Here is a 24,393-nt window from a genome sequence, read left to right as displayed (position 1 = left end):
GCTATGCTATACTAAGACTATGGTCTTAGCATAGCATAGCTAAGCACAGCATAGAATAACATAGTCTTAGCTATGAGTATCTATGCTGTGCTTAGCTATGCTATACTAAGACCATGGCCTTAGTATAGCATAGCTAAGCACAGCATAGAATAGCATAGTATAGTCTCGCCAGGTGGGTTGGGGGGGGGGGGGGGGGTGTTTGAATTTTTTTTGTAATTTTTTTTTTTGTGTTTTTTTTTTTTTTTTGCAGGAGGAGGAGACTGTGCTGAGGGGGCAGATGGACTTTATTCCCAGGGTTTCATCAGAGCATCTACAGCCTTTGATTGCGCTTTAAGGAATTTATCCAGGTGATGTTTTAGTTTACGATTTTCCTTTTTAACTTCACGGTATTTTGCCTTTACAGCTGCATTTTCATTTGTCAGAAATTCTAACTGACGTTCACACATCTCACTGTCATGGGCACTGTGTTTTTTGGCCCACCTGCCATTGATAAATTCAAACGTCTCTTTGCCCACTGAGACAGTTGGCAGATCTTCCTGTATATTTGTATTTTTTCTAACCTGGGAATTTTCTCTGCGAAACTTTCGCAGGCTCCTGAAGCTTTGAAAGTCTTCATATAAACCCCGGAACCAGTTTAGAGCCATAGTTAGTAAAGGCTGTGAAATTAATTTCTGTTGCGACTTCTCTGGACTGTGACTTGTCTTGTACAGAGGCTGCTGCAGAATGAGGACCAGCAGTCTGGGCATTCATATTTATAACCTCTGTTATAGAATGTTCGTTCCGGAACATTCTAAAATGTTCCGGAACATTCAAGAGGTTATAAATAAGGTCATTCCAGTCCAAGCTGTATTGTGACATCACAAGCTAATGTGACATCACAAGCTAATGTGACATCACAAGCTAATGTGACATCACAAGCTAATGTGACATCACTCTTCCAGTGCCTTGCTGAGTTTTTCCCTATTTATATGGTTAATGAAGTTTACATTGTTTTACACTAAAAAGTCATCGAATAATTGTTTGATTTGTTGTATATGTGATCTTTTCATATCTTTTTATATGAATCTACTGTACATTACTGTAACTATATATCTTGTCATTTGCTCTTTTTGAATCAAATAAGAATTTTTCAATGAAATAATAAAACGAATGTCATATAGAAAATAAGTTGCTGAGACCAAAATAACTATTCCCCAGAGACATTGGGCATTATTCTGCTCGGAGCGGCCAAACGTGCGTACGTTCGCCATTACCGCACGCTAGCCGTACGCGGCCGTTAGGGTTAAGTCCACCCACAAATCAGCCGCTTACGTACGGGCAGAAATAACGTAGAAGGGGAGTGGCGTACAAATGAGCGTACGGCAACGTACGCGGACGGGCCAGCCCTTGCACTCCGACAACAGGCGTACAACTGAGCGTACGGCGCCGTGTACGGCCGTCTTTCCTCCGTCTCCCCACCGACTTCTTGCGGAGATCTGAGCGTACGCCAGTTTGCACGGACGGGTCCCTATTGTTTTCAATGGAAAACTCAGCTTATGTCACCGCTCGTGAGAGTGAGCGTACGTCCGTGCACGCTGGCATACCCTTCACATATATGGACCTGCAAATCTTGCCTCTCAACTACTAATCTGACAATTGATTAATTAATCTATTTGTTATTCACTTATTGTTTTCTATTAACTCAATTGTCTACCTTAATAAAGACCTAATAAAACTACATTTGAACCCTCATTACATGTATATTTGTTATGTTCTAATGTGGCATTTTAATCACTATCTATGTGTCCCCATATTGCTGTTACTTTTAAATCAAGTTATGTTGGTGTTTCTGTATATGTACTAAATTATGTACGTAATTACTTTGTCCAAAATGTGTAACATGTATACCTACCCTGATGTTATGTGTGATGTTTTAATCGAACAACATTAAACATTCATGCATTTTCACTATGTGTTATTTTACTCAAAAACACACACATTCACACATCAATCATTACCCCTCACCTCAAATTACAAGTATAACTTACAGTACACATCTGTATGTACCTACCCTTACACGCCCTCTAACATATTTATTATTAAAAACACAGGCAATTTCGAACTGTAATCCAACTTTTAATTTATACAAAAAAAAAAAGGGGGGGGGATAAATAAAAAATTAAAGGCGGGCCTCCAGAAGCCCAAAAAGGAGCTGGAGGTAGACAAGGGTCAGCATTATTTCACGCATTATTGCTGCCACATCCTCCTGCTGCTGTTCAGTGTCTGTAATGAAGGGATAAAACAAAAAATTAATATATAACATACACAAATGTTTGTTGTATTTGTACATAATAAAAAGTTCAGAGTTATGTGTGAAGGCCACATACATTTAGAAACTACATTGAAGATGGGTCTGCTGTAAACACAGTACTAAAAAAAAATATGTTAACACACACATACTGTACATAGTAAATAACATTAATTCAATTACTCCTTCATCAATGAATGTATGCTGTATCCCAATTGGTACTTTGGTTTTGGGGGACTCTCCTCTAACCTCACAATTAGCCTGTGCTATTTAAGGGTTATGACATTGTTGTGGCTTAAGCACTCCTTACTATTTTAAATTTAGGACATTGCTGTACAAATTATAGGCCTACAGCTATGTTTGTAAAGCATGCATCCGCATGGCCTCACACACTATTACCAAAACAATCTCTACATTTAAGTTGCACCAGTGGCAGATTAAGCCTTTGGGGGGCCCGGGGTACTTTAGAGCGGGGGGCCCCCTTGCACTTGTCATTACTGGCCGCACACTGCATGGGCGAATATTATACTGTCAAAACATAGAGTAAAGGCAGAATAAACTTGGTCAATGGTTACCTGCAGGGGATATATATATATATATATATATATATATATATATCTATCTATATATATATCTATATATATATATATATATATATATATATATATATATATAGACAGGGGGTTGGCGGCACTCGGAATAATAATAGACCCCATATATATATATATATATACACACACACCACATGAAAAGCCTGTGTTTGTCCCTCTGCCCCTTACTCTGGAGGAGACCTCACAGTCCTAGTGCTGCCTCTGATTAAAAACCCTCCTATGACTAAGCTGCTGCTGCTGTTCTCCATGGACCTGAGAAGCATGTAATGAGCTCCACCAATCAGAGCTCAGCACAAACTTCTCAGCCTCTGTCCTCTGGTGCAAAGTGTCATGGGACTTAGTCAACTCCCAGAAATGCACTGCACACTTGTGCAATCAGTGTGCCTTGGCTCCCGATGCTCAGCACCATAAATCATTGTCACATTGGCAGATAGGTGAAGCTGCAGCACTACCCCACCCATGCTCAAAACATTTAGCTAAAAAAAACAAAACATAACTTAAACATTTTATTTTTAAAAAATACATGACAACCACAGGGGGCCCCTAGCTAGAGGGGGGCCCAGGGGCACTGACCCCTTGCGCCTCCATTATAATCCGGCCCTGTGTTGCACATCATGCTGGGAACTGGAGTTACCCAACACCTGGAGCCACATAACTACCACACCACTAATGTCGGATATCTCATTGGATGTACTGTTATGTCAATTATTCAAGGGGTGAGGCATGGCCACACTCAAAAAAACCACCAAGGGGAGCCTTGTTCCTGGAGAAGGACAGGACACACCTCATGGTCGGCCTGCAGTGATATGTTGCAACTAATGTTGATGTTGGATACACATATGTGGTTGTTGTGATTGTTTATGTGTAGAAATGTGTAGGTCAACATTAGACACATTATTTACTTACGGCTACTTGAGCCATCCTGGTTGCCGTTGGTTGGCTGTGCAGTGGTTGGGGGGGTCAGGAGCAAGGTGGATGGTCCTGTAGTTTGGCCCGAGGTAGTGGGTGTGAGTGGGGAGTGGAGAGGTTTGGGGGTGGGTGGTGGAGAGGTGTAGGGGGGTTGGAAATGGGGTGGGGAGGGGGGGGGTGGGGGTTGGGGAGGGGGGGGGGTTGTGGAGGGGGTGGGGGTTGTGGAGGGGGTGGGGGTTGTGGAGGGGGAAGGGGATGGGGAAATTGTGTGGGTCCAAACTGCACACTGGGTCTCCTCTTCTTCCTCCTCCTCTTCTTCCTCCTCCTCTTCTTCCTCCTCCTCCTCTTCCTCCTCCTCCTCTTCCTCTTCCTCTTCTTCCTCCTCCTCTTCCTCCTCCTCCTCGGCTGCCTGGTCCCGGGCTGCCTGCTCCCGGGCTTCAATGCGTGCCCTTGCCCGTGCTGAAATGTTCATGTTGATGGCATAGAAATCGAAGATTGGGTTTCATAAAAAAGGGGGAAAGAAAAATTCACATTAGTCATGCTCATAACCTTCAAAATTATCATTGCTGTGAAATTTCAGACATTTATCATGCAAACTATTTGATATCCTACACCCAAAAACTGATCAACTACTTAAACCCCCCCCTATACACCCCCTATACACCCATATACACCCCCATATACACCCATATACACCCCCTATACACCCATATACACCCCCATATACACCCATATACACCCCCTATACACCCACATACCCCCCATATACACCCATATACACCCCCTATACACCCATATACACCCCCATATACACCCATATACACCCCCTATACACCCATATACACCCCATATACACCCCCATATACACCCACATACCCCCCATATACACCCATATACACCCCCTATACACCCATATACACCCATATACACCCCCTATACACCCATATACACCCCATATACACCCACATACCCCCCATATACACCCATATACACCCCCTATACACCCCATATACACCCCCATATACACCCACATACCCCCCATATACACCCATATACACCCCCTATACACCCATATAGACCCCCATATACACCCATATACACCCCCTATACACCCATATACACCCCCTATACACCCATATACACCCACATACTCAGGGACACATTTATAAAAAGTACAGAAAACATTTGCAAAATAACGCAGGCATACTAGTAAATAAAAACTTACATCGGGCAATATGGCGGCGAAGTGTGCTGAGCAACACTGGCTGCCGCCGGCGCAGGTCCGACCAGCGCCGCTCCAGTTGAGCCAGGCTCCTATCCACGCCGGTCCTGGCGAAAATTAGCCGGCGGGCAGCATTGTATGCCCGCCGCTTTTCACGATTTGATACATAAGGGCCCCTGGGCCCCAGGCGGCGGTCCATGACCTCAACCAAGGCCAATAGCTCCTGGGTAGAAAACGCCCTAGCCCTGGTTGAAGTCATGGTGGCAATGGCGCAGTTATTAATTGCAGGTACATATATCACTTTTGGTGCTTGCTGATTGGTGTAAAAAATTGTTTGTTTGGTATTAACTTTATTAATCCTTCTTACATTAACAAACTGGATGCGAATAGAAACTTACGCGGACCGTTCCGATATACATACACCACAACCAACAGCATGCATTCAATGAAGAGAGAAGTACTATATTTACAGTGTGCGGAAAATAATACACGCAACCCTCTACTTATAACTACGCTGCTTGAAGGGGGCACGATACACCGATATGCATGGAGAGGAGTACTGTATATACAGTAGGCGGAAAATAATACACGCAACCCTCTACTTATAACTACGCTGCCTAAAGGGCCACAATGCAACATGTTGCTGTATGACAATTTCATACACATTACATATGTAAGGAAAGCATTATAACGTGATGTTTTGAAATGTGACTCACAAAGCATACACGAACTCCAACAGATACCAGCTGACAACACTCGTCATTGGAATGACAGGTGCCCACATTTCACGATGTAGCACAATGCTCCACAACCTGTGTATGTGCATATACAGGTGTTTGATCAGGTGCGTTGAGACCTGCGTAATTTAAGCGGGAATTATCGGCGGGAAATATCGGCGTAAATTTGCATCTACATTGCGGGAAAAAATATACGCCCCCTTGTTCATGGCGGGAGATTAACATATAAATATTCAGTCAGATGCAGCCCACAATTGCTGCAAACATGTCTGACTCAGACGATTCTGCAGCAGAGGACGCTCTGCAGAGAGCTACAGCACAATCCATGCTTGATGCACTCAACAAGAGGGAACAGGAGCGGAGAAGGAGGGCCCAAGAGAGGAGTCGCCTGCAAGATCAAGCGGGCCCCTCAGTAACAGGCCCTGGTGAACCTCCACCAGCTCCACAAGGGCCAAGCAACCAGCCAGAACAAGAGGTTGCATCTCTCCAAACAGGTGTGACCCAGCAGGTGCATGGTGAGAGAACTGGGGCCACCAGAAAACGTGCTGCAACATCTAGGGTGATGACTGGGCAGGATACCACCACCAGAAGGAGAAACCCTGCATTTGTAGAGGCCGAAATGCGAATTCTAGTGCCCAGGGCACGCGAATGGATTGAATTGGCAACCAGGAAGCCGGGTGCCAGTGCAAGGAGAAACCTTTGGGACAAGATCACAGAGGAAGTGAACCAGGTGTCACCAGTGGTCAGAACTTGGGACGCGGTGAAGAAAAGGTTAGTGTGTTTGTCAGGGCAATTTTTCAGCAGTCTCCAGCAGGAACTGAGGCCCTTATTCTAGTTCACTCTTTCTGCCCAAATATTTCTTAGATGGACAAAACCATGTGCACTGCAGGTGAGGCAGGTGTTACTTGTGCAGAGATAATCAGATTTGGGTGGGGTTTTACACCTGCCTCACCTGCAGTGCACATGGTTTTGTCCATCAAAGAAATATTTGGCCACACATGGCAAAAAAACATAAGATCACCCACACTAGGAAATGTCACGTAGCTAGGGGTACCACATAGTCCCTTTAATTCCGGACACATATTAATTACACAGGTTCTGTGGCTGGCTGACTTCAAGACTCCACTTCACCTAATTTTAAACTGCCACAGAACCTGTGTAAGTAACATGTGTCCGGAATTAAAGGGACTAGGTGGTAACCCTACACGTAGCACAGTGGTGCACATATCTCATGGTGATATTTGTATTTTTAAACTTGTAGGTGGACTGACTTCAAAAGTGCCCTGAAGAGGAAGATGACTGACCGGTACAACCACAGCATGTCCACCGGGAGCGGTCCTATGCCTGACCATTTGGAGTATACCCCCCTGGAGCTGGACTCCTGTGATGTGATCGATGTGGGGGAGATCAGGGGGATCTCCAATATGGACAGTGAGCTCCCGGCGGAGGTCTTTGCTGCTGCTTTTGATGGTAAGTCACAGTAATGCATTGTATTTAGAAAGATATTTTTTATTGAGTATGTGATGGTGACATTGTTTTCAATTCTTATCCTAGCAGAAGCAGAAAGTCAGGATGTACCGGCAGCATCTTCCTCTGCAGAGCCACAGGTGGAGCAGGTGGTCCAGCCTCCACCAAGACGTCGCCCCCAGCCCCAGCCACAGGAGACATGGAGTGAGAGCCTGTTGGTGACGCTGGACAGGATCGAGCAGCAAGGGGTGGATGCTGCGATCCGTCAGCAGCAGGTGGCGGATTTTCTGGCGGAGTGGAAGGCCACAAACCAGCTGCAGGTTGAGGCCTTGAACCGCATTAATGAAACTCTGGCGGCTGGCATGCTAAGCATTGGCCAACACCTCAGCCGCCAGAATGAACTTCTTGCGGAGCAGCTGTCCACCGCCAGGTCCCTAAGGGACAATCCCCCATCTGCTGCCCCACCCCAAGCTGCTCCCCAACCTTCCACCTCGGCTGACCCTCCTGTGTCGACTAGGGGAAGACGCCGAAAGCCAGCTGAGCCAAAGGCCCCTGTCCCCAAGGCCCCATCTAAAAGGGGCAAAAAAGGGCCCAAATGAGACCTGGTTCACTTCCTCTGTGGTTGGAGGCCAAAGGTTTAAATTGCACTGGACATCCGCTTCCTGAGTTGCCCATCGATCCATTTGCGTGCCATGGGCATGAAAGTTCGTATTTTGACCTCTACAAATGCAGGATTTTTTTTTTTGGTGGTGTGTATCTTGCTTAGTATTCACCCTGGTTGTTGCAGTACGTATTCTGGTGTCCCCATTTCTTTCACCATTGCATTTGCAGGGTAACACATGTTTGGAGATATGCAACCTCTTGTTCTGGCTGTTTTATTATTTGTGTGTCTATTTTATTTGTTTATTTGATTTCTCACATTAAAGTGTCAAGCTGTGATGCTGAACAGCAAATAAATTTATTTTACAAATTAAATCTAAATTGTGGTATGTGTCATTTCTTGTGTGAAACAAATACTAGATTTATGTGTACTTACTGCCCAGGGTATTTTTGAACATTTGTTGAAGTGTGGTCGAAGTTTCCCATGTGTAACCCTCTCCATGGGCATTCCCATGTTCCTATCCAACTTTTCCCTGCTAATTAGTTTGTGTCAGCACATGTGCAGAGCAACTTAATAGGTGAGAAAGCAGTTTGTGTGCAGGTGAGGTAGCTCCTACAGTAGTAGGTAAAAGCAGGTCCAGAACAATGCTTTCCTCATGGAGTGGGTGAGGCAGACAAACAAGGGTGAAAAGGTACATTTGTGTAGGAATGCATATGTGTCCTCCCTAAAAAAAGATGTGTGAATGGGCCAAACATGATAAATTAGCTTGTGAACAAACATGCATAACTTTTTAAATATATATGATTTGACAGTGTCATAAGCAGATGTAGGAATCCTTTGTTAGAGAGATGAGAGTGCAATAATGTGATTGGTGGCATCTTACATCCAGAGTGTAGTCAAATCCAAATCATAGCAGATGAGATAGTGGTACAGGTCATTATTTTGGGTACTATACAAAGATTGTGTGGAAAATAGTGGTCATGGGCTTCAAACATTGCTGAAACATCCTTTGTAGGTGTTAGATGTGGTTTATGTTATTGTATCCTAAATACAAAACCTATGTTAGTATTAGAGTGAACACGTTGACACATGTCGACTTGTGTAGATTGAGTGTGCTACTGCGTAAAGTCTATGAAAGCACGTAGTGAATGTGTCTGTTTAGCAAATACCTACCTTAGCGTATAAAAAGATTCTTACCTTAAATTAAACAAACCTTTAAATGTGGAGAAGTATAGAAACATAAGCTTCCAATGTGTTTGCGTGCTGTATGTGTGGCTTGCAGGCAGTGAAATCATGGTTTGGAGTTAATAGACTGCAGCATTGCTTATTACATTCAGGTGTATGTGTTTGAGTAGTAATCAGCGTTAATTAGCCAACTCAGGCGCACGCTGGCATGCGGTATCTGTAGGGGTGGTTTGAGCTGGCGGCTGGCGGCCGCCTGTTTGGTGTCCGAAATGAACGGTGCCTTAGTCGATCGTGCGGTAGTAGCACCGCTCATTTTTGGTGCACACCCCCGTGTACGCCCATATTTACGCCCATTTTCCCTCATTATTTCGGCCGCTCCCATCAACACGCCCCTATGCCGCCCCATTACCCGTACACTCGCGTACAGGTTTTTTCGCACGTTGAGACACCGGCCGTAAGCGTTGTGGAGTGTTCGCGCCGGCGCATTAGCGTATCTGCACATGCGCAGATCGTAAAAAACCCCGGGACGTACGCGTACGGCCCGGACGCTCCAACCAGAATAAGGCCCATTGTCCTACAGAAAAGTCACAGCCCCTGTATTACATACAAATGTACATTACCAATTTATTTCCATATCATAAGTATCCTACAGGTGTAAGTACCACTGAATAATAATATATTATATATAAATAATATAGTAGTGGCTTCATTTGGCAGCACCCCTAGGCCAAATTTTTTTTTACTGAGAAATTCGGTAAAGATGATTAAATGAAGTACATTGTGTTTACATGTTATCCTTAGGTTACGTTACGTATGTGGTCGGACAGCACTGATTTTGCCTATTACTTAGACCATGAATAATTTGATCTGCTCCTGGACCAGCAACCCATGGCACAACCCTAGTACAGCACTTCCCTCCAACCTTTTACAATTTTTTTGGAAAAAAATTGATCAGGCGCAGTTCTAAATTCTATTGATGACCTTTAAGAGACAGTATTCCTCAATGGTTGTCTATTTTGGTCACCCCACAGTTATTGTAACTGACCTTTTAATAAGGCCCTATTTTCCTGATAAAGGTTTCTTTTTAGCTGGGCGACCAATCACTTCTTTTCTTTTCTGATGTTCACTTGCTAATAATACACCTTCTATTCAGATACTGACAACCAAAATGGGCCCTATTTTCATATAAGAGTATCTTTAACTCCTCCCCAGATAGAAGATTTAAACACCAGGATTTTTTCAATACTGTATCCACAACTCCAGGCCCCTTGGGGCTCACACTCACCTCGAATCGAGGCCCTATATACACCAAAAGGTTTCTTTTGTCCTTCCTTGTAGGGTAGCAGATTACGGCGTGTGTTGGTAATAGGAACAGCTGCGCTCCTCAGGCACATGAAATATATGAAATGGATTGGGATATGTGAAGCGGTGATTATATGTAAAAACGGTACTTGTTTCCTAGCACGGCCACTCCGATTTCAATCGGGGTGATCGTGTCGGAAAAATCGCGTCGGTCGCATCGCATGCGACCAAATCGCATGTGATGCGACCGGTGCGATCGACCCGATTTTTACATTGAATCAAATGTGAATAGGGCCACTGGGACCCTATTTTACATTGGATTCAATGTAAAGTATTCCCCAGACGCCCAATTTTACCCCCTCAATGGCACCCCATGATTGACGCCAACCCGAAGCGTGGCGAGCGCATCGAGCCCCGCGAGGGGACGCGTATAACTTCACAGGTATACGCGTCCCCTCGCGGGGCTCGCTGCGCTTGCCACGCTTCAGGCTCGGTGGCTTGCTGCGCTCGCCACACTTGGTAAGGGGATATCAGCAGTGCCAAAGTGACCGAGGCAGCCCTTGGTTAGCTATCTTATAGGGTCAGAAGGGGGAGGTCAAAGGCCATTCCTATTGGTCAGGGGTTCGAATGTCCAGTCCTCAATGATTGGGATAAAGTATTACACCTTGTTTGGATTTGTGCAGGGGGAGTGTACTTTGGTGTCCTTTGTCTGTTGGCATCGTTGTGGGGGGTCGTAAACAGCAACAAGAACCGGTTTTAACTGGATTCCTTTGTCTCACACAGTATTAAGAGAAATAGTCCTTGAAATATGGATTTTGTCCGTAATTATCGGACCATATGAGTTGCGAAAACTTCGCAACGACCGAAGTACTGCGCATAAGAAACGGAACGTAACGGTACCAAACATTATACTGACAGAAGTGTGTAATGCTGATTAAACTATGTGTAGTGCTCTAAACCTTTAATTAACTATATTGTATGTGGTGTAAGTATGGTATTATGAATTTATGTGTAATAGTATGGCTGCGCTTCTGTTCCACTTTGTCACACAGACTTGGGTAATATTACTTTATTTGCGCAACTCTGCGAACCAAAATGGCGGCCATACTATCCTAAAATGGCATGTGTGTAACTCGACTTTAACAATATAATATATTATTATTTCAGTGGTACTTACACCTGTAGGATACCTATGATATGGAAATAAATCGGTAATGTACATTTGTATGTAATACAGGGGCTGTGACTTTTCTGTAGTCTCTGGGGAATAGTTCTTTTGGTTACAGCCACTTATTTTATATATGACATTAGTTTTATTATTTAATTGAAAAATTCTTATTTTGTTCAAAAAAGATAAAATGATAAGATATATATAGTTACAGTAATGTAGAATCATATAATAAGATATGAAAAGATCACATATACAACAAATGAAACCTTTATTCTATAACTTTGTAGAGTAAAACAATTTAAACTTCATTAACCATATAAATAGGGAAAAACTTAGCAAGGCCCTGTAAGAGTGATGTCACATTAGCTTGTGATGTCACATTAGCTTGTGATGTCAGAATAGAGCTTGGACTGGAATGAAAAGCTGCGCACTGCACAGACACTATTATTGTTGCAGAGTCACATGATATGGAAATAAATCGGTAATGTACATTTTGTATGTAATACAGGGGCTGTGACTCTTCTGCAGGACAATGTCTCTGGGGAATAGTTATTTTGGTTACAGTAACTTATTTTCTATATGACATTAGGGTACTTGTTTCCTAACACGGCGCCCACGATATTCAGTCGTACGGCATCGCGATGCCATATGCCCGCATGCGATGCGATTTTAAATTGTATAAGCACCCTATACAATTTGAAATTGTATAAGCACCCTAATGGGTGCTTACAATGTTAAATGCACCCCCACGCCACCCTCACTATCAACGCCAACCCGAAGCGTGGCGAGTGCAGCGAACCCGCGAGCGGCGGCGGTACGCGTCCTCTAACCTTTTCATACCCCCACTATCCACGTCGACGTGGAGTTGACTTCATATAGTGTGGCGAGCCACCGAGCCCGAAGCGTGGCGAGGGGACGCGTATTACTTTACATGTATTGCGCGTGCGCTCGCCACGCTTCGGGCTCAGTGGCTATATAAGATTAACTGCACGCCGACATGGATAGTGGGGTATGAAAAGGTCGGAGGACGCGTTGGCATTGATAGTACGGGTGGTGTGGGGGTGCTTTTTACATTATAAGCACCCATTACGGTGCTTATACAATTATTTATCTTATAGGAGGCACATTTAACATTAAAAACACCCATTAGGGTGCTTATACAATTTAAAATCGTATACAATTGTATATGGCATACAATGCGATGGTATACAATTTAAAATTGTATAACATCGGCTGCCATCGCGTAACATCGCATCGCATACCATCGTATGCCTTATGGTATGCAATGCGATGGGTGCCGTGCAAGGAAACAAGTACCGAAATTAGTTATATTTCTTATTTTATTCACAAAGATAAAATGACAAGATATGTCGTTACAGAAATGTAGATTCATATAATAAGATATGAAAAGATCACATAAAAACAAATTAAACCATTATTCTATGACCTTTTAGTGTAAAACTATGTAAACTTCATTAACCATATAAATAGGGAAAAACTCAGCGAGGCAATGTAAGAGGGATGTCAGAAAATGCAGGAGCACACGAAGCACAGAAACCAATAACATTAACATGGGGGACATTGAGGTTCTTGGCACAAAAATGTGAGCCCACCTACCACGTCAAGGTGACCTCATCAGGTGGGAGGAGGGGGAGGGAAGGGGAAGGGGGAGATTTTTTTTTTGTAGGGGAGGGGGAGACTATACTATGCTATTCTATGCTGTGCTTAGTTATGCTATGCTAAGACCATAGTCTTAGTATAACATAGATAAGCATAGCATAGATACTCTTAGCTAAGACTATGCTATTCTATGCTGTGCTTAGCTATGCTGTACTAAGAACATGGTCTTAGCATAGCATAGCTAAGCACAGCATAGAATAACATAGTCTTAGCTAAGAGTATCTATGCTGTGCTTAGCTATGCTATACTAAGACTATGGTCTTAGCATAGCATAGCTAAGCACAGCATAGAATAACATAGTCTTAGCTAAGAGTATCTATGCTGTGCTTAGCTATGCTATACTAAGACCATGGTCTTAGTATAGCATAGCTAAGCACAGCATAGAATAGCATAGTATAGTCTCGCCAGGGGGGGGGGGGGGGGGTTGAATTTTTTTTGTAATTTTTTTTTTTGTGTTTTTTTTTTTTTTTGCAGGAGGAGGAGACTGTGCTGAGGGGGCAGATGGACTTTATTCCCAGGGTTTCATCAGAGCATCTACAGCCTTTGATTGCGCTTTAAGGAATTTATCCAGGTGATGTTTTAGTTTACGATTTTCCTTTTTAACTTCACGGTATTTTGCCTTTACAGCTGCATTTTCATTTGTCAGAAATTCTAACTGACGTTCACACATCTCACTGTCATGGGCACTGTGTTTTTTGGCCCACCTGCCATTGATCAATTCAAACGTCTCTTTGCCCACTGAGACAGTTGGCAGATCTTCCTGTATATTTGTATTTTTTCTAACCTGGGAATTTTCTCTGCGAAACTTTCGCAGGCTCCTGAAGCTTTGAAAGTCTTCATATAAACCCCGGAACCAGTTTAGAGCCATAGTTAGTAAAGGCTGTGAAATTAATTTCTGTTGCGACTTCTCTGGACTGTGACTTGTCTTGTACAGAGGCTGCTGCAGAATGAGGACCAGCAGTCTGGGCATTCATATTTATAACCTCTGCTATAGAATGTTCGTTCCGGAACATTCTAAAATGTTCCGGAACATTCAAGAGGTTATAAATAAGGTCATTCCAGTCCAAGCTGTATTGTGACATCACAAGCTAATGTGACATCACAAGCTAATGTGACATCACAAGCTAATGTGACATCACAAGCTAATGTGACATCACTCTTCCAGTGCCTTGCTGAGTTTTTCCCTATTTATATGGTTAATGAAGTTTACATTGTTTTACACTAAAAAGTCATCGAATAATTGTTTGATTTGTTGTATATGTGATCTTTTCATATCTTTTTATATGAATCTACTGTACATTACTGTAACTATATATCTTGTCATTTGCTCTTTTTGAATCAAATAAGAATTTTTCAATGAAATAATAAAACGAATGTCATATAGAAAATAAGTTGCTGAGACCAAAATAACTATTCCCCAGAGACATTGTCCTACAGAAAAGTCACAGCCCCTGTATTACATACAAATGTACATTACCAATTTATTTCCATATCATAAGTATCCTACAGGTGTAAGTACCACTGAATAATAATATATTATATATAAATAATATAGTAGTGGCTTCATTTGGCAGCACCCCTAGGCCAAATTTTTTTTTACTGAGAAATTCGGTAAAGATGATTAAATGAAGTACATTGTGTTTACATGTTATCCTTAGGTTACGTTACGTATGTGGTCGGACAGCACTGATTTTGCCTATTACTTAGACCATGAATAATTTGATCTGCTCCTGGACCAGCAACCCATGGCACAACCCTAGTACAGCACTTCCCTCCAACCTTTTACAATTTTTTTGGAAAAAAATTGATCAGGCGCAGTTCTAAATTCTATTGATGACCTTTAAGAGACAGTATTCCTCAATGGTTGTCTATTTTGGTCACCCCACAGTTATTGTAACTGACCTTTTAATAAGGCCCTATTTTCCTGATAAAGGTTTCTTTTTAGCTGGGCGACCAATCACTTCTTTTCTTTTCTGATGTTCACTTGCTAATAATACACCTTCTATTCAGATACTGACAACCAAAATGGGCCCTATTTTCATATAAGAGTATCTTTAACTCCTCCCCAGATAGAAGATTTAAACACCAGGATTTTTTCAATACTGTATCCACAACTCCAGGCCCCTTGGGGCTCACACTCACCTCGAATCGAGGCCCTATATACACCAAAAGGTTTCTTTTGTCCTTCCTTGTAGGGTAGCAGATTACGGCGTGTGTTGGTAATAGGAACAGCTGCGCTCCTCAGGCACATGAAATATATGAAATGGATTGGGATATGTGAAGCGGTGATTATATGTAAAAACGGTACTTGTTTCCTAGCACGGCCACTCCGATTTCAATCGGGGTGATCGTGTCGGAAAAATCGCGTCGGTCGCATCGCATGCGACCAAATCGCATGTGATGCGACCGGTGCGATCGACCCGATTTTTACATTGAATCAAATGTGAATAGGGCCACTGGGACCCTATTTTACATTGGATTCAATGTAAAGTATTCCCCAGACGCCCAATTTTACCCCCTCAATGGCACCCCATGATTGACGCCAACCCGAAGCGTGGCGAGCGCATCGAGCCCCGCGAGGGGACGCGTATAACTTCACAGGTATACGCGTCCCCTCGCGGGGCTCGCTGCGCTTGCCACGCTTCGGGCTCGGTGGCTCGCTGCGCTCGCCACACTTGGTAAGGGGATATCAGCAGTGCCAAAGTGACCGAGGCAGCCCTTGGTTAGCTATCTTATAGGGTCAGAAGGGGGAGGTCAAAGGCCATTCCTATTGGTCAGGGGTTCGAATGTCCAGTCCTCAATGATTGGGATAAAGTATTACACCTTGTTTGGATTTGTGCAGGGGGAGTGTACTTTGGTGTCCTTTGTCTGTTGGCATCGTTGTCGGGGGTCGTAAACAGCAACAAGAACCGGTTTTAACTGGATTCCTTTGTCTCACACAGTATTAAGAGAAATAGTCCTTGAAATATGGATTTTGTCCGTAATTATCGGACCATATGAGTTGCGAAAACTTCGCAACGACCGAAGTACTGCGCATAAGAAACGTAACGTAACGGTACCAAACATTATACTGACAGAAGTGTGTAATGCTGATTAAACTATGTGTAGTGCTCTAAACCTTTAATTAACTATATTGTATGTGGTGTAAGTATGGTATTATGAATTTATGTGTAATAGTATGGCTGCGCTTCTGTTCCACTTTGTCACACAGACTTGGGTATTATTACTTTATTTGCGCAACTCTGCGAACCAAAATGGCGGCCATACTATCCTAAAATGGCATGTGTGTAACTCGACTTTAACAATATAATATATTATTATTTCAGTGGTACTTACACCTGTAGGATACCTATGATATGGAAATAAATCGGTAATGTACATTTGTATGTAATACAGGGGCTGTGACTTTTCTGTAGTCTCTGGGGAATAGTTCTTTTGGTTACAGCCACTTATTTTATATATGACATTAGTTTTATTATTTAATTGAAAAATTCTTATTTTGTTCAAAAAAGATAAAATGATAAGATATATATAGTTACAGTAATGTAGAATCATATAATAAGATATGAAAAGATCACATATACAACAAATGAAACCTTTATTCTATAACTTTGTAGAGTAAAACAATTTAAACTTCATTAACCATATAAATAGGGAAAAACTTAGCAAGGCCCTGTAAGAGTGATGTCACATTAGCTTGTGATGTCACATTAGCTTGTGATGTCAGAATAGAGCTTGGACTGGAATGAAAAGCTGCGCACTGCACAGACACTATTATTGTTGCAGAGTCACATGATATGGAAATAAATCGGTAATGTACATTTTGTATGTAATACAGGGGCTGTGACTCTTCTGCAGGACAATGTCTCTGGGGAATAGTTATTTTGGTTACAGTAACTTATTTTCTATATGACATTAGGGTACTTGTTTCCTAGCACGGCGCCCACGATATTCAGTCGTACGGCATCGCGATGCCATATGCCCGCATGCGATGCGATTTTAAATTGTATAAGCACCCTATACAATTTGAAATTGTATAAGCACCCTAATGGGTACTTACAATGTTAAATGCACCCCCACGCCACCCTCACTATCAACGCCAACCCGAAGCGTGGCGAGTGCAGCGAACCCGCGAGCGGCGGCGGTACGCGTCCTCTAACCTTTTCATACCCCCACTATCCACGTCGACGTGGAGTTGACTTCATATAGTGTGGCGAGCCACCGAGCCCGAAGCGTGGCGAGCGCAGCGAGCCCCACGAGGGGACGCGTATTACTTTACATGTATTGCGCGTGCGCTCGCCACGCTTCGGGCTCAGTGGCTATATAAGATTAACTGCACGCCGACATGGATAGTGGGGTATGAAAAGGTCGGAGAACGCGTTGGCATTGATAGTACGGGTGGTGTGGGGGTGCTTTTTACATTATAAGCACCCATTACGGTGCTTATACAATTATTTATCTTATAGGAGGCACATTTAACATTGAAAAAAACACCCATTAGGGTGCTTATACAATTTAAAATCGTATACAATTGTATATGGCATACAATGCGATGGTATACAATTTAAAATTGTATAACATCGGCTGCCATCGCGTAACATCGCATCGCATACCATCGTATGCCTTATGATATGCAATGCGATGGGTGCCGTGCAAGGAAACAAGTACCGAAATTAGTTATATTTCTTATTTTATTCACAAAGATAAAATGACAAGATATGTCGTTACAGAAATGTAGATTCATATAATAAGATATGAAAAGATCACATAAAAACAAATTAAACCATTATTCTATGACCTTTTAGTGTAAAACTATGTAAACTTCATTAACCATATAAATAGGGAAAAACTCAGCGAGGCAATGTAAGAGGGATGTCAGAAAATGCAGGAGCACACGAAGCACAGAAACCAATAACATTAACATGGGGGACATTGAGGTTCTTGGCACAAAAATGTGAGCCCACCTACCACGTCAAGGTGACCTCATCAGGTGGGAGGAGGGGGAGGGAAGGGGAAGGGGGAGATTTTTTTTTTGTAGGGGAGGGGGAGACTATACTATGCTATTCTATGCTGTGCTTAGTTATGCTATGCTAAGACCATAGTCTTAGTATAACATAGATAAGCATAGCATAGATACTCTTAGCTAAGACTATGCTATTCTATGCTGTGCTTAGCTATGCTGTACTAAGAACATGGTCTTAGCATAGCATAGCTAAGCACAGCATAGAATAACATAGTCTTAGCTAAGAGTATCTATGCTGTGCTTAGCTATGCTATACTAAGACTATGGTCTTAGCATAGCATAGCTAAGCACAGCATAGAATAACATAGTCTTAGCTAAGAGTATCTATGCTGTGCTTAGCTATGCTATACTAAGACCATGGTCTTAGTATAGCATAGCTAAGCACAGCATAGAATAGCATAGTATAGTCTCGCCAGGTGGGTTGGGAGGGGGGGGGGGGGGGGGGGGTTGGGAGGGGGGGGGGTTGAATTTTTTTTGTAATTTTTTTTTTTGTGTTTTTTTTTTTTTTTGCAGGAGGAGGAGACTGTGCTGAGGGGGCAGATGGACTTTATTCCCAGGGTTTCATCAGAGCATCTACAGCCTTTGATTGCGCTTTAAGGAATTTATCCAGGTGATGTTTTAGTTTACGATTTTCCTTTTTAACTTCACGGTATTTTGCCTTTACAGCTGCATTTTCATTTGTCAGAAATTCTAACTGACGTTCACACATCTCACTGTCATGGGCACTGTGTTTTTTGGCCCACCTGCCATTGATCAATTCAAACGTCTCTTTGCCCACTGAGACAGTTGGCAGATCTTCCTGTATATTTGTATTTTTTCTAACCTGGGAATTTTCTCTGCGAAACTTTCGCAGGCTCCTGAAGCTTTGAAAGTCTTCATATAAACCCCGGAACCAGTTTAGAGCCATAGTTAGTAAAGGCTGTGAAATTAATTTCTGTTGCGACTTCTCTGGACTGTGACTTGTCTTGTACAGAGGCTGCTGCAGAATGAGGACCAGCAGTCTGGGCATTCATATTTATAACCTCTGCTATAGAATGTTCGTTCCGGAACATTCTAAAATGTTCCGGAACATTCAAGAGGTTATAAATAAGGTCATTCCAGTCCAAGCTGTATTGTGACATCACAAGCTAATGTGACATCACAAGCTAATGTGACATCACAAGCTAATGTGACATCACTCTTCCAGTGCCTTGCTGAGTTTTTCCCTATTTATATGGTTAATGAAGTTTACATTGTTTTACACTAAAAAGTCATCGAATAATTGTTTGATTTGTTGTATATGTGATCTTTTCATATCTTTTTATATGAATCTACTGTACATTACTGTAACTATATATCTTGTCATTTGCTCTTTTTGAATCAAATAAGAATTTTTCAATGAAATAATAAAACGAATGTCATATAGAAAATAAGTTGCTGAGACCAAAATAACTATTCCCCAGAGACATTGTCCTACAGAAAAGTCACAGCCCCTGTATTACATACAAATGTACATTACCAATTTATTTCCATATCATAAGTATCCTACAGGTGTAAGTACCACTGAATAATAATATATTATATATAAATAATATAGTAGTGGCTTCATTTGGCAGCACCCCTAGGCTAAAAAATTTTTTACTGAGAAATTTGGTAAAGATGATTAAATGAAGTACATTGTGTTTACATGTTATCCTTAGGCCGGTTTCACACACTCCGGCTCCTGCCGGACGGCTAAAACCCGTACTGCCAGGGAGCCGTGCAGCATACACTAGTTTATCATGGAGGAGATGGCCACTGCCCGGCAGCCGTCCCTTCCAGTGGTGGGATCCGGCTGCAGCCGTGCGGCCGGGCCGTGGCCGTCCCGTGTGAATGGACACAATAGTGTCCATTCACAACTAATGTGTGCGGCACGGCTCCCTGGCCGTGCGGGATTTCACCGTCCGGCAGGAGCCGGAGTGTGTGAAACCAGCCTTAGGTTACGTTACGTATGTGGTCGGACAGCACTGATTTTGCCTATTACTTAGACCATGAATAATTTGATCTGCTCCTGGACCAGCAACCCATGGCACAACCCTAGTACAGCACTTCCCTCCAACCTTTTACAATTTTTTGGGGAAAAAATGATCAGGCGCAGTTCTAAATTCTATTGATGACCTTTAAGAGACAGTATTCCTCAATGGTTGTCTATTTTGGTCACCCCACAGTTATTGTAACTGACCTTTTAATAAGGCCCTATTTTCCTGATAAAGGTTTCTTTTTAGCTGGGCGACTAATCACTTCTTTTCTTTTCTGATGATCACTTGCTAATAATACACCTTCTATTCAGATACTGACCTCCAAAATGGGCCCTATTTTCATATAAGAGTATCTTTAACTCCTCCCCAGATAGAAGATTTAAACACCAGGATTTTTTCAATACTGTATCCACAACTCCAGGCCCCTTGGGGCTCACACTCACCTCGAATCGAGGCCCTATGTACACCAAAAGGTTTCTTTTGTCCTTCATTGTAGGGTAACAGATTTGATCGGTTGTGAAGGTCCTACAAATGAGATAACAGTGCTATGCAGATTGCTGTATGGTGGGTCATGATACCTTAGTTGGAATGGTGAGGTGTTGCTCATGTATTATGCATGCATTGGCACAGGCTACTGTGGTGGGGACAGCCATGTGTGAAATGTGCAATATGTTTGTGTAACACTATGATATCTCACCTGCAGACTGGACAGTGTGAACAATCGGATTTGGCTGATGTCGATCAACAGCAGGCTGGGAATTAGAGATGGAGCTGTTTGAAAGAAGAAGACATTTTCCATTATGAACATTTGCACCTAACTGGCACTTTTTCACAAATGCAGATAAAAACTTTATCAAAATCAAACATTTTTCCTCTGATATGATTACATAAGGAATTTGATGACTTTGAACTAAAGTGGTTATTTCAGTATTATGACTGTGAACTATATTTTTCATCCACTTGCTAATAACAGGAAAGACCATCAGATTACACATGTAAAAGTGACTGTAAAGTGCTTTTCCAACTACCCTGAGGATTGATGTGGATTAACAATCAAGTACATTGCAGCCCTACAGTGATTAGGACAGCACACATTATTTGGATCTGTGGAACTACATAACCCAGCAAAATGCACAGTCCATTATTTAACAATGAAACCTAGCCAAATCTGTTTTGGCTGGGATATGTAGTTCCACACACAGCAATCTATTGGACACATAAAGCATTCCACCGTAATTGCATGCGCAAATGACATTGCAAAATGTGAAGTTGACATGTGTGGACACTTACCAGTTGGCGGTGGAGTGGGGGGCCTGTCTGTGTCGGCAATGTGGATGCCGGGAAGCACCTCCGGTGGGATGATTCGGCGTAGCAGCCTCTCATAGGCCTTAAAGCTGACTTGCTGCCTAGGTCCACCTCCTGTACGACAGGCCTCTTTCTTCTCCAGGGAAAGCTTGGCTTTGAGGAGGCGCTTGATGTCATTATATCGCTTTTTGACGTTGCGCACACTCCTCTTGTGTGTGCTGACTGCATTTACCGCGGAGGTGATATTGTCCCACATCCCCTTCTTCCTTGCCACACTTGTGCGGTGGTGGTGAGGACCAAGCAGGCGGTCATACAGGGGCAAGAGTGCACGCACCAGGGCCATATTCTCCTCATATGAGAACCTGACTTTCCTCCCACTAGCTGTACGAGCTGCATCATCCTCCTCCTCCACATTTTCAGGGTCACCCTCCTCCTCCTGTCCTGCTTCTTCCCCCAGCACCTCCAAGTCTGCTTCATCTTCCTCCTGCAGAGGCCAGTCCACCTCAGAATAATCCCCCTCTTGCAGCTCCTCCTCTGTGTGCCTGGCACTCTGTTCCTCCTGTGAGGACACCTGGCTTGTGCCTGCTTCCTCCTCATCCTCCATAGCCACCTGCTCAGCTTCCATCATGTGGCCTCTCCCTGGCGCAGCTCTTGCTGGGAGCATGCTGGCTCTCCCTGTCCTGCCTCTGACAGTGCTGCCTCTCACTCCCCTACCTCTCCCAGTGGTTGGGGTATTTGGGCCCAAGCTGGCTGTCCCTCTGCCTCCTCTGCACCTTAACACTCCTCCTCTCCTTTCCATCTCAAACGCCTTACTCCCTTTCAAAGGGTAAAATGGCGTCTGCGCCCCTTTATATAGGGGGTGTGATGCGTATTGCAAGGGACTAAGGTGGGCCAATAGGTTAGCATGTTGTATGGGCTGATCAGGTGTATTGGTGTAAATCGCATTCCGGTTGGCCGCAAATACGCACATGACCTAACCCGGAAATCGCACTTTTATGGCGTATTACATCGACTCAATTCGCACCATATCGCCATATATTGCACTTTTTATGCGGCATTACGCCAGCCATTAAATATGCGATTTCTGTAAAAAAATGCGATATCAAAAAACGGCGATATAGGGCGATTTGAGCAAAAATCGCATTTTGCTAAAAACGGTAAACCCACTAAATCTCGCCCCTAAAGTTTCACTTTTTAGATGAAAATAACGAAACCTATGAAGATGCTCCGATCTAGTTAAAATAATGTCAGGATGTCTTAGAGTGGTTCATTAATATACTTTAGCATAGTAAAAAAGATTACGAGCTTGTCCTAGTGCAAAGTGACTGACTTTGGCGGTAGAAAAAATCCCTGATAATTGACCCATTTTCATGGTCACAATAGTGAAGATTGTGTTTTCTCCTGAAGGTTTTTTTTATTTTTTTGGAGAGGATGCTCTGTAATTGAAGTGACCAAGAAAAAAACTTGGGGCAAAAAATTAGGGTAAATACAGAACCTTTTGTTTGCCCTTAATAGAATAATGCACACCTGTGTCTTCTAATGTCCAGCAAACTCTTTACTGATTGCTACAGTACGTTCAGTAAACAATGCATAACACTCTGTTCTTTAGGTGCAGTATTTACAACACTTCTGTTTATTGTCTTTACTTGTGGCAGTTTATTTTAAACATGAATTGGTCTGAAAAACAGTTTTGCATCCCCTATGCTGGGAACATGATTGGGCTGCATTACAGCATATAATTATGCCAAAGATAAGCCAATATTTTAACAGTTAAATACGTTGAAGTGTATTATGATGTAATAAACAAATACATCTAATGTTTAGAAAAATAAAATCAAGAACATTAATTCAAAAATAACAGATTAATCATTCTATTAGTGTCCAGCAGTACATATATGCCAATCACTGTGTTAATTACTAGGCAGGATTGATCAGCAATACTTTATTTCTTTTTTATGTGCTTATTAACCCAATTTAACAGTCTAATAATAGCAGACTGTATGTGCAACATCTTTGAAACCTGTTATTATTGAATCAATTGATTTTTTTTTTCACATTAGATGTATTTGTTTATTACATCATAATACACTTTAATGTATTTAACTGTTAATATATTGGCTTATGTTTGGCATAATTATATGCTGTAATGCAGCCCATTCATGTTCCCAGCATAGGGGATGCAAAACTGTTTTTCTGTCAATAAACAGAAGTGATATGTAAAATGATATATTAGACAGTGTACACTGTTAAGGGCCCTACATACGCAGAGATGTGTGCCAGAGATACATAACAGGAGATTCAGCACAAGAGATTTCACTTGTGTGGCTCATTTCAGACAATGAGCCACATACAGAGAGATTTGTGTCAGAGATTCAAATTGGGAGATTCAGCACGGGAGATTTCAAATCTGTCACGACTGTCACAGCCGCACATGCCATCAAACTGCACTGTATATATATATATATATATATATATATATATATATATATATACACACTGTATATATATATATATATATATATATATATATATATACACAGTATATATATATATATATATATATACATACACACAGTATATATATATATATACACAGTATATATGTATATATATATATATACACATAATGAAACAATGGTTCTTATGTAGTATCTGGGCTGCCGATTTTTTGATTGTATGCCTTAAGTTAAGGCATGCAATTAGATGCGATATCGCATCGCATACGACCATATCGCATGCGATGCGATGCGATGACGTGATTTTTCCATAGGATTCAATGTTAAAATGGACTGAGTCCATTTTTACATGGAATTCAATGGGAAAAACGGGTCGTTTTCATACCCCTACTATCCAAGTGGGCATGGAGTTGGATATAAACCTGTGGCGAGCGTAGCGA

At 42.4% G+C, this 24,393-nt stretch overlaps 1 long non-coding RNA gene across 1 annotated transcript in view; it reads left to right on the top strand.

Annotated features, from left to right (window-relative positions):
• LOC146020045 (uncharacterized) overlaps window positions 1-22,668 on the top strand; it is a 63,576-nt gene extending 40,908 nt beyond the window's left edge. The window contains exons 4-7 of the long non-coding RNA XR_014450714.1: window positions 251-347; window positions 13,647-13,743; window positions 18,709-18,805; window positions 20,896-22,668. This is a non-coding gene — a long non-coding RNA (uncharacterized LOC146020045). The remainder of the gene's footprint in view (window positions 1-250; window positions 348-13,646; window positions 13,744-18,708; window positions 18,806-20,895) is intronic.
• The last annotated feature ends 1,725 nt before the right edge of the window (window positions 22,669-24,393 follow it).

This window comes from Crinia signifera, chromosome 7 (assembly GCF_055691185.1).
Source record: "Crinia signifera chromosome 7, ASM5569118v1, whole genome shotgun sequence".
Lineage (NCBI taxonomy): Eukaryota > Metazoa > Chordata > Amphibia > Anura > Myobatrachidae > Crinia > Crinia signifera.
This window is presented reverse-complemented; position numbering and strand designations above follow the sequence as displayed.